Genomic DNA, 14174 nt, shown 5'->3' on the forward strand with positions numbered 1-14174 from the left:
GACAGACAGACAGACGTGTAGGCCTTCCCTCAAACCTTTGCTCAGTTGTCAGGTGGCAAGCCAAGCCAGCTAACCTCAGTTGTGCCACAATGGAAATGGACATCTTCAACCTCCCCCTCAATACACACACACACACACACACACACACACACACACACACACACACACACACACACACACACACACACACACACACACACACACACACACACACACACACACACACACACACACACACACACACACACACACACACACACACACACACACACACACACACACACACACGCATAACCGCAGATGGTTCTGTTAAGTTCAGGTAAATGCTGTCTGTATATATATATATGTTTGTTATTCTGTTGTATTTCAATTTGTCTGTTTATGTGATGTGCCTTAGGGTTATTATGTGTGTGTGTGTGCGTGTGCGTGTGCGTGTGTGTGTGTGTGTGTGTGTGTGTGTGTGTGTGTGTGTGTGTGTGTGTGTGTTGTGTGTGTGTGTGTGTGTGTGTGTGTGTGTGTGTGTGTGTGTGTGTGTGTGTGTGTGTGTGTGTGTGCGTGTACATCAGAGGCAGAGCTGTGCGGAATCTTTTACCACTGACCAGAGATGGGAAAAGTTTCAAAGCTGTAACTGGGGTTTCCAGGTTAAAGTGTAGAGTTTAATTTTGCGTCACTACATGTTGAATACATTAATACATTTTGTACAACTATTTAACTCAAATAATATCTAAGTGGTTTGTTGTGTGTAGTGTGTGGGACACATGCACAACATGTGTGAAGAAACCAACTGTCACGACTTCCACCAAAGGTGGCTCCTCTTCCTGTTCGGGCGGCGCTCGGCGGTCTTCGTCACCGGCCTACTAGCTGCCACCGAATCCCTTTTCTTTTTCTGTTGGTTATGTCTGTATTGGTTTCACCTGTTTCTTGTTTGGGGGTTGTTTCAGGGCTATTTAAGCCTTTTATGCCCGCCTGCTTTTGTGCGGGCTTGTACTCTGTTTTGTTTGTGGATGGTTATGTTTTGTATTTTCCGGACTGTTTGGTGTCCTGTTTTGGGTCGGTCATTATTTTCGCCTGTTATTTTTGGCATGACCATTTACTTACTGAAATAAATACGTTTTTTTCCCAAAACCTCTGCTCTCTGTGCCTGACTCCACACCCGCCACTCCTAGCTACGTGACACCAACATGGGGAGAGAAAGGTTACAGGGGAAAGCAATTAAAGACTTCACTATTACTGGGTTTACTAAGGTACGCATCTGGGATTTTTATCGCCCCCCTTCTCGCCACATTCGTGTAGATCACAATATACTTGGTTGTGAACATGTGGTTCTAGAGAATCTGTGTCCTTCACACCAGTACTGACCCTGGTCAGACACAGCAGCTCTACTGGTGGTGAGAGTGTCTCCTGTTAGTGTATTTATACTGGCACAAGCTAATCTCACAGTTATCTTTGTACCACTGATAGCTCCAGCTACTGTCAGACCCTGTTGAACACATCAGCATTACTGTCTCTGCAGTGTACACAGGGTTTGGCATTATGGTCAGTGTAGCTTTGGGCACCTTAACCCTTAACCTTAACTGTAACCTTAGCAAGCAGTTGCTTATCAACAGATACAGTGCCTTCAGAAAGTATTCATACCCCTTGACTTATTTCACATTTTGTTGTGTAACAGCCTGATTAAAACATTTATCAAATATTTTTCTATCACCCATCTACACACAATATCCCATAATGACAAAGTGGAAACATGCTTTTAGACATTTTTATGAATTTATTGAAAATGAAATATAGAAATATCTAATTTACATAAGTATTCACACCCCTGAGACAATACTTTGTAAAACCGTCTTTGGCAGCGATTACAGCTGTGAGTCTTTCTTTTTAAGTCTCTAAGAGCTTTCCACACCTGGATTGTGCAACAATATTACTTAAAACATTCTTCAAGCTTTGTCAAATTCGTTGTTCATCATTGCTAGACAACCATTTTAAGATCTTACCATAAATTTTCAAACAGATTTAAGTCAACACTGTAACTCGGCCACTCAGGAACATTCATTGTCTTCTTAGTGTGGAATTCCAGTGTAGATATGGCCTTGTGTTTTAGGTTATTGTCCTGCTGAAAAGTCAATTATTCTCCCATTGTCAAGTGAAAAGTAAACTGAACCATGTTTCCTCTAGGATTTTGCCTGTGCTTAGCTCTATTCCATTGATTTTTTTATCATGAAAAAGTCCCCAGTCCTTAACGATTATACGCATACCCATATCATGATGCAGCCACCAGTATGCTTGAAAATATGGAGAGTGGTACTCAGTCATGTGTTGTTTTGGACTTGTGGCAAACATAACCCTTTCTATTCAGGAAAAAAAGTGAAATGCTTGGCCACAATATTTGCAGTATTACTTTAGTGCCTTGTTGCAAACAGGATGCATGTTTTGGAATATTTTTATTCTGTACAGGCTTCCATCTTTTCACTCTATCAATTAGGTTAGTATTGTGGAGTAACTACAATTGTTGATCCATCATCAGTTTTCTCCCATCACAGCCATTAAACTCTGTTCTCCCATCACAGCCATTAAACTGGCCTCATGGTGGCCTCATGGTGAAATCCCTGAGCGGTTTCCTTCCTCTCAGGCAACTGAGTTAGGAAGGACGCCTCTATCTTTGTAGTGACTGGGTGTATTGATACACCATCCAAAGTGTAATTAATAACTTCACCATTCTCAAAGGGATATTCAATGTCAGCTTTTTACATTTTTTACCCATCTACCAATAGGTGCCCTTCTTTGCGACACATTGAAAAACCTCCCTGGTCTTTGTGGTTGAATCTGTGTTCACTGCTCGACTGAGGGACCTTATAGATAATTGTATGTGTGGAGTACAGAGATGAGGTAGTCATAAAAAATTTAAGAAATTATGTTAAACACTAATATTGCACACAGAGTGAGTCCATGCAATTTTAATGACTCGGTCAGCACATTTTTACTCCTGAACCTATTTAGGCTTGCCATAACAACGGGTTGAATACTTATTGACTTGACATTTCAGCTTTTAATTGAATACATTTGTATAAATGTCTAAAAACCTAGTTACACTTTGACATTATGGGGTACTGTGTGTAGCCCTGGCACACACAATCTCAATGTAATACATTTCAAATTCGGGCTGTAACACAAAATGTGAAAAAAGTCAAGGGATGTGAATAGTTTCTGAAGGCACTGTAGTTTTTTGATAGTATGACCATCTCTAGAGGATTTACAGATGGAAAATCCGGACTATCCAAATAAAGTGTGATCAAAAGCCGTACTCAGAATTAGTAAAATTCCATTAGTGATGGAGTATCGATAATGAAGTAATCTTTCTTTCCACGCAAAACCCACCACTAGTACAGTATGCGTTGTCAAAGTGTGTACTAACCAACCCAGCAACGTTTTTAGCAGGTTTTTCAATATGACTACAATGATTTCTATATTTGTCTCTCTCTAACCACAGTGGGAAAGAACTTCACACACTGCCGTCCTTTACAAAACACACACACTGCTAAAGAGGAAGAGAGAAAAACACTGTTTGAGTGGGGTTGTTGGTTTGTGGTGTTGGAATGTAATCTACAACATACCTCGTTCACCCTCCTCAGGACTTTGAAGGGCCCCACATACCGCGTACCCAGCTTCCGGCAGGGCAGGCGGAGGGGCAGGTTTCGGGTCGAGAGCCAGACCCGGTCCCCCGGGTCTCACTGCGGTGACGGTCCGCGCTGGTTTTCTGGCGAAGCGCAGCTCGCTGGAGGTGTACACGTGCGGCCTCCCATGTCTCCTCCGCGCGCCTGAACCAGTCGTCCACCACAGGAGCCTCGGTCTGACCCTGATGCCACGGTGCCAAAACCGGCTGGTACCCCAATACGCACTGAAAGGGAGAGAGGTTAGTGGAGGAGTGGCGAAGCGAGTTCTGTGCCATCTCGGCCCAGGGCACGAACGCCGCCCACTCCCCCGGCCGGTCCTGGCAATAGGACCGCAGAAACCTGCCCACATCCTGGTTGACTCTCTCTACCTGCCCGTTACTCTCGGGGTGAAAACCCAAGGCAAGGCTGATCGAGACCCCAGACGTTCCATGAACGCCTTCCAGACTCTCGACGTGAACTGGGGACCCCGATCAGACACTATATCCTCAGCCACCCCGTAGTGCCGGAAGACGTGAGTAAACAGGGCTTCCGCAGTCTGTAGGGCCGTAGGAAGACCGGGCAGAGGGAGGAGATGACAGGACTTAGAGAAACGATCCACAACGACCAGGATCGTAGTGTTTCCCTGTGAAAGAGGTAGATCAGTTAAAAAATCCACAGACAGGTGTGACCAAGGTCATTGTGGAACGGGTAAGGGGTGTAGCTTACCTCTGGGCAGGTGTCTCGGAGCCTTACTCTGGGCACACACAGAGCAGGAGGAAACATAGATCCTCACGTCCTTTGCCAAGGTGGGCCACCAGTACTTCCCAGTCAGACATCACACCGCCCGACCGATCCCCAGATGACCAGAGGAGGGTGACGTGTGAGCCCAATAAATCAACTGGTCACGGACAGCAGACGGAACGTACATATGCCCGACCGGACACTGGAGGGGAGCGGGTTCTGTACGCAACGCCTGCTCAATGTCCGCGCCCAACTCCCACACGACTGGCGCCACCAGGCAAGAGGCCGGGAGTATGGGAGTCTGATCCATGGGCCGCTCCTCTGTGTCATACAGCCGGGACAGTGCGTCTGCCTTAGTATTCTGGGAACCTGGTCTGTAGGACAGGGTAAATACAAAATGGGTAAAGAACATGGCCCACCTAGCCTGATGAGGATTCAGTCTCCTCGCTGCCCGGATGTACTCCAGGTTGCGGTGGTCAGTCCAGATGAGGAAAGGGTGTTTAGCCCCCTCAAGCCAATGTCTCCACGCCTTCAACGGTTTAACCACAGCCAACAGCTCCAGGCCTCCCACATCATAGCTACGCTCCGCTGGGCTGAGCTTCTTCGAGAAGAAAGCACAGGGGCGGAGTTTTGGTGGCGTACCCGAGTGCTGTGAGAGCACGGCTCCTATCCCAGCCTCGGATGCGTCCACCTCCACTATGAACGCCAGAGAGGGATCCGGATGGGCCAGCACGAGAGCCGAAGTAAACAGAGCTCTTAGCTGCCCAAAAGCCCTGTCCGCCTCAGCCGACCACTGCAACCGTACGGGACCCCCCTTCAGCAGTGAGGTAATTGGAGCAGCCACCTGGCCAAAACCCCGGATAAATCTCCGGTAGTAATTGGCAAACCCTAAAAATCGCTTCACCTCCTTTACCGTGGTGGGAGTCGGCCAATTACGCACGGCTGCAATGCGGTCACTCTCCATCTCCACCCCTGATGTGGAATTGCGATACCCTAGGAAGTAGACGGCCTGCTGAAAGAACAGGCATTTCTCAGCCTTGACGTACAGGTCATGCTCCAACAGTCGTCCAAGTACCCTGCGTAGCAAGGACACATGCTCGGCGTGTGTAGCGGAGTATATCAGAATGTCATCGATATACACCACTACACCCTGTCCGTGCAGGTCCCTGAAAATCTTGTCAACAAAGGATGTGAAAACTGATGGAGCATTCATTATACGCACTCCTGAGATCCGTTTTCGTGAAGAAGCGCGCCCCATGCATTGACTCAATCGCCGTGGCGATAAGAGGTAGCGGGTAACTGTACCTCACCGTGATTTGATTGAGACCTCTATAGTCAATGCACGGGCGTAGACCTCCATCCTTCTTCTTCACAAAAAGGAAACTCGAGGAGGCGGGTGAAGTGGAGGACCGAATGTACCCCTGACGCTGGGATTCAGAAACATATGTCTCCATAGCCACCGTCTCCGCTTGCGACAGGGGATACACGTGACTCCTGGGAAGCGCAGCGTCTGCCAGGAGATTTATCGCACAATCCCCCCGTCGATGAGGTGATAATTGAGTCGCCTTCTTTTTACAGAAGGTGATAGCCAAATTGGCATATTCTAGGGGATGCGCACGGTGAAGACCTGGTCTGGACCTTTCACAGTGGTAACACCAATGGAAACCCCTACACACCTCCCCGAGCACTCTCACGACCACCCCGTGAGAGGCCTCTGTTGCCATGAAATAGTGGGGTTATGAAGAGCTAACCAGGGAAGGCCTAGTACCATGGGAAACGCAGGACAGTCAATGAGAAAGAGACTGATTTTCTCCCCCTGCGTCTCCATGGTCAGGGAGATAGTGGCTTCCCTGATTAGCCCGGACCCTAATGGTCGACTGTCCAGAGCGGGAAACCCGGGAAAGGTCTAACTACATTAATAATGGGGATCCCTAAACTAAGGGCTAATGCTCTGTCGATAAAATTCCCAGCTGCGCCTGAATCGACGAGCGCCTTATGCTGGGAATGCGGGGAAAAATCAGGGAAACAAACAGATACAAACAGGTGATCAACAGAGGACTCTGGAAGAGTGTGGTGCGACCTCACCTGGGCTGACGCCAGAGTGCCCTGGCTGTTGCCTCGACTCCCAGAGGAACCAACACCGCACCGACCGACAGTGTGTCCGGTGCGGCCACAGATGGTGCAGGTGATGTCTCCTCCTCCAGTCTCCCTACGAGCAGCCCCTCCCAACTCCATGGGCACCGGAGCAGGAGTGTTGGAAGATGGCACCGACAGAGCCCCCTCTGGACGTCCGCGGGTGACCAGTAGGTTATCCAACCGGATGGACAAATCCACCAGTTGGTCGAAGGAGATGGTGGCATCCCTGCAGGCCAGCTCACGTCGGATGTCCTCACGCAGGCTGCACCGATAGTGGTCGATGAGGGCACTGTCGTTCCAGCCTGCTCCGACGGCCAAGGTCCGGAATTCCAGGGCAAAATCCTGGGCGCTCCTCGTCCCCTGCCCGGAAGACGGCCCGGAAGCGATGGGTGAACTCCTCGAAGTGGTCCAACGCCGCGTCTCCTTCTCCCCACACGGCGTTTGCCCACTCCAGAGCTCTTCCTGAGAGGCATGAGACGAGGGCAGAAACGCTCTCCTTTCCCGAGGGAGCTGGGTGCCCAGTGGCCAGGTAGAGGTCCAGTTATAATAGGAAGGGAGAGTTGTCCAATTGTAATCCCTGGCACTGTGTTGCCGTCCCATCATACTCCCTGGGAAGGGAGAGGCGTATCGCACTGGGACTGGTTCCGGACGGGACGGGTAGAGGGAACCCCGGTTGCGCTGGTCGAGGCACTGGGGAGTCCTCCTGTCTCTCCCATCGGTCCATAGTCTGGACAACACGATCCATCATGGCACCAAGATGATTTAACATAGCTGAATGTTCCTGGACGCGCTCCTCGACTCCTCTAACCAGGGTACCTGCTCCTGCTGACTCCATCGTTGGTGTGTAATTCTGTTAAGGCTGTGTAAGGGAGGCAAAGTCAGGTGCAGGAGAGCAGAGTAGAGTAAACAGGCGCACTTTTATTCCGTTTCAACAATAGGCACAAAAATGACATAAGTGCCCAAAAACACGGAACATAAACTATAAAAGTATCGCGCCTGAACATACACCATTGACAATGAACAATTACACACAAAGACATGATGGGGAACAGAGGACTAAATACATGTAGATTGATTGGGGAATGAAAACCAGGTGTGTATGGAACAAGACAAAACAAATGGACATATGAAAAATAGAGCGACGATGGCTAGAAAGAAGGTGACGACGATCGCCGAACGCCGCCTGAACAAGGAGAGGAGCCGAATTCGGCGGAAGTCGTGACAGAGTGTCCTGAAGTGGGATGTATATAACTGTGATGGTAAGAAATGTTTTGCTGTCAAATTACAGCTGTACAGAACCTTTGCGAAGAATTAAACTTGGTTAAAGCTTCTCTAGTGTCCGTGAGTTATTTACTCTGAAAAATAAGAACCTAACAGATGGCGAGCTTGCCAGGAGTTCACCACAATTTGTAGTCAAACCAAAGAGACCAGATCTGTGGAGCAGAGCTGGCAACAAATAAGGTAGGCTAGTTCCTCTATCTGTTTCCACTCATTTTGACATCTTGGGGAGATGAGAATCGTTGGCTGAACTAATTATGGGATACGGACCTGGAGAGCCAAAGTTTAATTCTATAGGCCCATTGTGTAAACGACCGGTCGTAAATATATGGTGTAGGGTAGGTTCCAAAAGGATAGGTCCCAAGTGGAGATTGTTCTCTGCGAGAGCCAGGCTAATATATGTGAAGGGTAAGTTTCATATAGGATAGGCCCCTTGTGGGGGTATAGAACATAAAGTCCTGTCCGTATTCTCGAGTCATAGGTTCGCAGATGTTTATGGTATCGGTTCTAATACAAGGTATTAAGTGCCGTGACCAATTAATTATTATCATGGGAAGTGTCTAGTGCTATCTTAGAAAATAGTTAATAGAAGGTGTGTATTATAGACGGGAGTGAAGAAATCTAAAATACCCTGAACACCGCTGGGAGTGTTTAAGGAATAATAACTAGTGATATGGCAACAAACGGACCCGTTTCTCCCTGTAATATAGAGATAGTGGAATTTATTAAAGCCATGGAAGCGGTAAAAGAAGCGCACAAGCATTCAACCAATTTGGCTGGAATATGGGAAACATTTTGCAAATTAGATAAAATTGGACAACATTTTCCTGCTGATGGTGAATTCAAATCAAATAAAGAATTCAGGGAGGCAATTATGACTTGGCACAAAGACATAAACCCAGAATCAAAAGCTCAATATACCAGCGTTTTGATGTCAGCATTCTACTAACAAAAAATGCATCATGATAAAGCCAGATATGACTCCGCTCACCTCGTGAGCAGGGGTTAGAAGAGCCATAGAGAATATCACTAAATAGTTTCAATGGCCCAGATAAGACAAAGAAACGTAGCAGAAAAGCATTCAAAGTGTAGGGAGACCGAGTCCTGTTTTAGGTGTGGGACTATTGGTCATTGGAAAAGGGAGTGTAAAGTGGGTATGGAGCCTGCTGCATTCTGAGAAAATGTTGCCAGGCAAGCATTTGCATCATTGTCGCGATCGTCGTAAGAACTGGACCAAGGTGCAGCGTACGTACAGTTCCACATGTTAATTCAATGAAACTCACAAAAAACAATAAAGAATAAACTAAACGTGACGTTCTGGAGTACTCACAGGCAACAACACAAAAACAAGATCCCACAAAACACAGTGGGGAAATGGCTGCCTAAATATGATCCCCAATCAGAGACAACGATAAACAGCTGCCTCTGATTGGGAACCATACCAGGCCAACATAGAAATAAAACAACCTAGATTACCCACCCTAGTCACACCCCGACCTAACCAACATAGAGAATAAAAAGGCTCTGTATGGTCAGGGCGTGACAGTACCCCCCCCCAAAGGCGCGGACTCCGGCCGCAAAACCCGGTCCGGGTGGTCATCTAGCATCGGTGGCGGCTCCGGTGCGGGGTGAAGTACCCACTCCGCTCGCGGATCCGCCAGCATCGGTTGCGGCTCTGGTGCAGGACTTTGCCCCCACCCAGACCACGGGTCCGGTCATGGAGCACGGGACCCGTGCGCAGAGGAAGGCTCCTGCCCTGGAGCGGGACTGGACACCGTGCCTGGACTGGGAATCGGTGCAGAGGAAAGCTCTGGCCTTGGAGCTGGACTGGACGCCGTGCCTGGACTGGGCACCGGCGCAGAGAAAGGCTCCGGCCATGGAGCTGGACTGGACACCGTACCCAAACTGGGTACCGGTGCAGAGGGAGGCTCCTGCCATGGAGCAGGACTGGACGCCGTGCCTGGACTGGGCACCGGCGCAGAGGAGGGCTCCGGCCTTGGAGCTGGACTGGAAACCGTGCCTGGACTGGTCACCGGTGCAGAGGGAGGCTCCTGCCCTGGAACGGGACTAGACGCCGTGCCTGGACTGGGCATCGGCGCAAAGGAGGGCTCCGGCCTGTGGACCGTCGTAGGAGGTTCCGGACTGTGGACCGTCGTAGGAGGTTCCGAACTGTGGACCGTCGCAGGAGGTTCCGGACTGTGGACCGTCGCAGGAGGTTCCGGACTGTGAACCATCGCCGGAAGCTCTGGACTGTGGACCGTCGCCGGATGCTCTGGACTGGGGACCGTCGCCGGAAGCTCTGGACTGGGGACCGTCGCCGGAAGCTCTGGACTGGGGACCGTCGCCGGAAGCCTGGTGCGTGGAGCCGGCACAGGTGGCACCGGACTGGTGACACACATTTCAGGGTGAGTGCGAGGAGCAGGCACAGGACGTACCGGACTGGAAAGGTGCACTGGAGGCCTTGTGCGTGGAGCCGGTACAGGTGGCAACGGAATGTTGACACGCACTTCAGGGCGAGTGCGAGGAGCTGGCACAGGACGTACTGGGCTGTGGAGGCGTACTGGAGACCTGGTGCGTATAGCCGGCACAAATTGTACCGGAACGATGAAGCACTTCGCACTGCGAGTGCGGGGAGCTGGCACAGGACGTACTGGGCTGTGAAGGCGTACTGGAGACCTGGTGCTTGGAGCCGGCACAGATTTTACCAGACTGATAGCCCGCTCCTCAGGACGAGTACGGAGAGCTGACTCAGGTGGCATCAGACTGATAACACGTTCCTTAGGGCGAAAGTTGTGCCTCAGACACCAACACAACAACTCTCTCATTTCTCTCTCCTCCGATTTCTCCATTTACTCACTGACGGTCTCTGACTCTCTCCGTTCACGCTCCTCCAGTTTCTCCCTCTTCTCCCAGACTGGCTCTGGCTCACTCCTCGGCTCTGCCGACCACCCAGTGTGCCCCCTCAAAAAAAAATGTTGGGGCTGTTTCTTGGGCTTTCTTTGTGGCCGCGAACCCCGGCGTTGTCACTGTCCTCCCTTCTCTCCTTGCGTCTGCTTCCAAGGAAGGCTTTCGTCTCCAGCCATAATTTCCTCCCAAGTCCAGGATGTCTTCTCCTCCTTTATCTCCTCCCAATCCCAGGATACTCTCTCCTCCTGGGCACACTGCTTGGTCCTGGTGTGGTGGGATATTCTGTCAACATCGTCGTAAGAACTGGACCAAGGCGCAGCGTACGTAGAGTTCCACATGTTTATTCAATGAAACTCACAAAAAACAATAAAGAATAAACGAAACGTGACGTTCTGGAGTGCTCACAGGCAACAACACAAAAACAAGATCCCACAAAACACAGTGGAGAAGTGGCTGCCTAAATATGATCCCCAATCAGAGACAACGATAAACAGCTGCCTCTGATTGAGAACCATACCAAGCCAACATAGAAATAATACAACCTAGATTACCCACCCTAGTCACACCCCGACCTAACCAACGTAGAGAATAAAAAGGCTCTCTATGGTCAGGGCGTGACAATCATTTTCAAAAGCGCAACAACAAATCCTCCGGAAAGTAGAAGGAATGGAACTTTCACCTAGCGGTGTATAGTCTCTGTTCGATCGATAGGTGGTACATAGACATTACAGTTTCTATGTGAAGGAAGACATATGAGATAACATTTACCTAACAGTTTAGTAAAGGCCAGGGATTAAATATTGCGGAATACCTACGATGAGAAATTGGCTAAATTTGCCACAGGAAAACGTATTTTGGGTTGCAGATACTAGGCGAAATGCCAGGGGAATGGATTTTTAAGGTAACACATTTAAATTATATGGCCAAACACTCCTCGCAAATGCAGAAGGCCTTAGGGTTTGTTTAAATCATTAGACATTTTATGTGGTTTTATTTTTAAATACATTTACGTTTGATATCGTCTTATTCTTGAATGGGATTCTAGAATGGACGAAAGGGTGGATGGGTCATGAGGAATTGGTATAGGGCTTACCAAACCTAAAATTAACTTTTAATTTGTATGTGGTGTGGTGGTTATGGAGAATCATGGGGAAAAGGAGACCAGTGAATCGTAAGACTCGGTGGAGAGATACTATCGCCGTGTTGTGGGATTTATTGGATGAGGTCTTTTCAATTCAGTTAAAATGGGAATGCAGGAGGATGAAATGTTTTGAATATATATTTAAATGGTTTTCGAAGGACAGGGAAAGAAAGGGAGGGGAAACATTTTAATGGTGTCGAAAGCCCTGAATATTAAAAATTCCTAATGAAAAATGGTCAACTTCATTAGGAATTAAATAGATAGTGGGATTTCAATATAAAATTCATGAGAAACACCATTCTCTATCCAAAATGTACCATTACTTTAGGAGATTATTATTATTTCTGTAGAGAGTTATAAAGAGTTGTAATTCTAAGGTGATTAGTTATTCCAATTGGTTTAGTTCCCTGAGGTCCTGGTCTTTGGGGTACATATATAGTGGTACTGTGTTCAGGCTGCATATAGAAAGGACAATATATGTTAATAAGGGTTGACCATAACTTCAAATGGATTGTGATATATGTATTGCTGATTTAATGTTGTGTTTTTGTTTTGATACAAATTTCACCCGATTGGTATCGTGGTGTGGGAATTCTGTGAGGGGTTAGGGTGCTATCTTCATGATCTGGTAACTCTTCCTAGAGGTCGCCAGTAGAATAAGGGAGTATGGACTATTTAAAGAAAATGTTTTTTTTAGCAGTAACATTATGTTATGCTTTTTGACATTTGTCTTAGAGATGTTATTAAGAAAATGTTAATGTCATAATTCGTCATATAGTCAATGTTTGTCTGGTTTCCTGAAACAGAAATGTAACGAACTTAACTGTTGTTATGATCTGTGCTTTTTTGAGGTTATCATGGAAGGTGACGTCAGATCGTGTCTTAAATGCATGGTAGAAATAATTTGACCATAGACAGTGTGTGTAAACCTCAAAACCCTCCCTAACCGGCTGAAGAAAGAGCAACGAAGGCGTGCAATGAGACAGTGACTTACCACTCCTATCTGAGTCCGAGCCATAAAACAGGGCCGGGGTGGTGAGAGCGCGTGTGGAGTGAGCGTGGAGAGAGAGAACAAGCTCAGGTGAGAGACTTGTGTACGTGGGAGAAACGGAAGTATCTACTTGGATATTACAATCGGGACATTATCAAGGCCCATGAAATGTGACAGGCAAAGTTACATGTGCCGTTGGGAAACTGAACTGTAAACGATATCTGAAGAAGACACGCTAAAATGATAGGTGCCGGGTGAAGGAAAGGGTGGGCGGTGGTGGTATACGCCCTGCTAACTATTTAAACTAGGAATGCATTGAGATACTGATCTTTCTTTACCAGGCCACTCTTGACAGGAAAACAGGGACAAAGGGGGGCTGTAATGAGAAGAGTTATGACCGGCAATAAAAGGTTGTTTATAAATTATCCAACCCAATTTTAGAATGACTGACATCAGTGCTTACTTTGAGTCTAGGGCTCAAATTCCAGTGTACCCTGGTGATACAGTGAAACACTGGAATTTGAGCCCTAGACTCAAAGTAAGCACTGAGGTCAGTCATTCTAAATTTGGGTTGGATAATTTATCAAATGTTTAAATTGTGATTGGGATACAGGGAGAAAAAAATTGCTAAATTGCAAGATGAGGGGTGGATACGCTGATAACATTTATGTGGCCAAGAGAGTCTCCAGAAACTTATCTCTGAGTGTCATCCTGAGGGGAGGTGTTTTTTGGGGGGGGAATCACTAGATGATAGCTTGGGACAACCATGAAAGTTTTTTTTGTTTTACCCTGTATTCAGAGTTTTTATGTTACATCGCATCAATGAGTGGTGCTAAGTTATTAAACATGTACTTTGTTTCTCTTTTCTTTTCAAGTCAAAATGTTTAGGTTTCGTGGAACATGAGGGTGTTCATTGTTCCGGTGTTGTAACGGTTGCGGTTGGTGGAAGGAGAAGAGGACCAAAGTGCAGCGTGGTACGTATTCATAATAATTTAATAAAGAATGAATACTGAACAAAAACTACAAACCGACAAACGAACAGTTCTGTAAGGTGCAAACAAAAACACTAAACAGAAAATAACTACCCACAACCCATAGTGAGAAAACAGGCTACCTAAGTATGATTCTCAATCAGAGACAACGATCGACACCTGCCTCTGATTGAGAACCATACTAGGCCAAACACATAGAAATGTAACGACTAGAACAAAACATAGAAAAACAACATAGAATGCCCACCCCAACTCACGCCCTGACCAAACTAAAATAAAGACATAAAAAAGGAACTAAGATCAGAACGTGACAGTACCCCCCCCCCCCCAAAGGTGCG

Source organism: Salvelinus alpinus, chromosome 11 (genome assembly GCF_045679555.1).
Source record: "Salvelinus alpinus chromosome 11, SLU_Salpinus.1, whole genome shotgun sequence".
Lineage (NCBI taxonomy): Eukaryota > Metazoa > Chordata > Actinopteri > Salmoniformes > Salmonidae > Salvelinus > Salvelinus alpinus.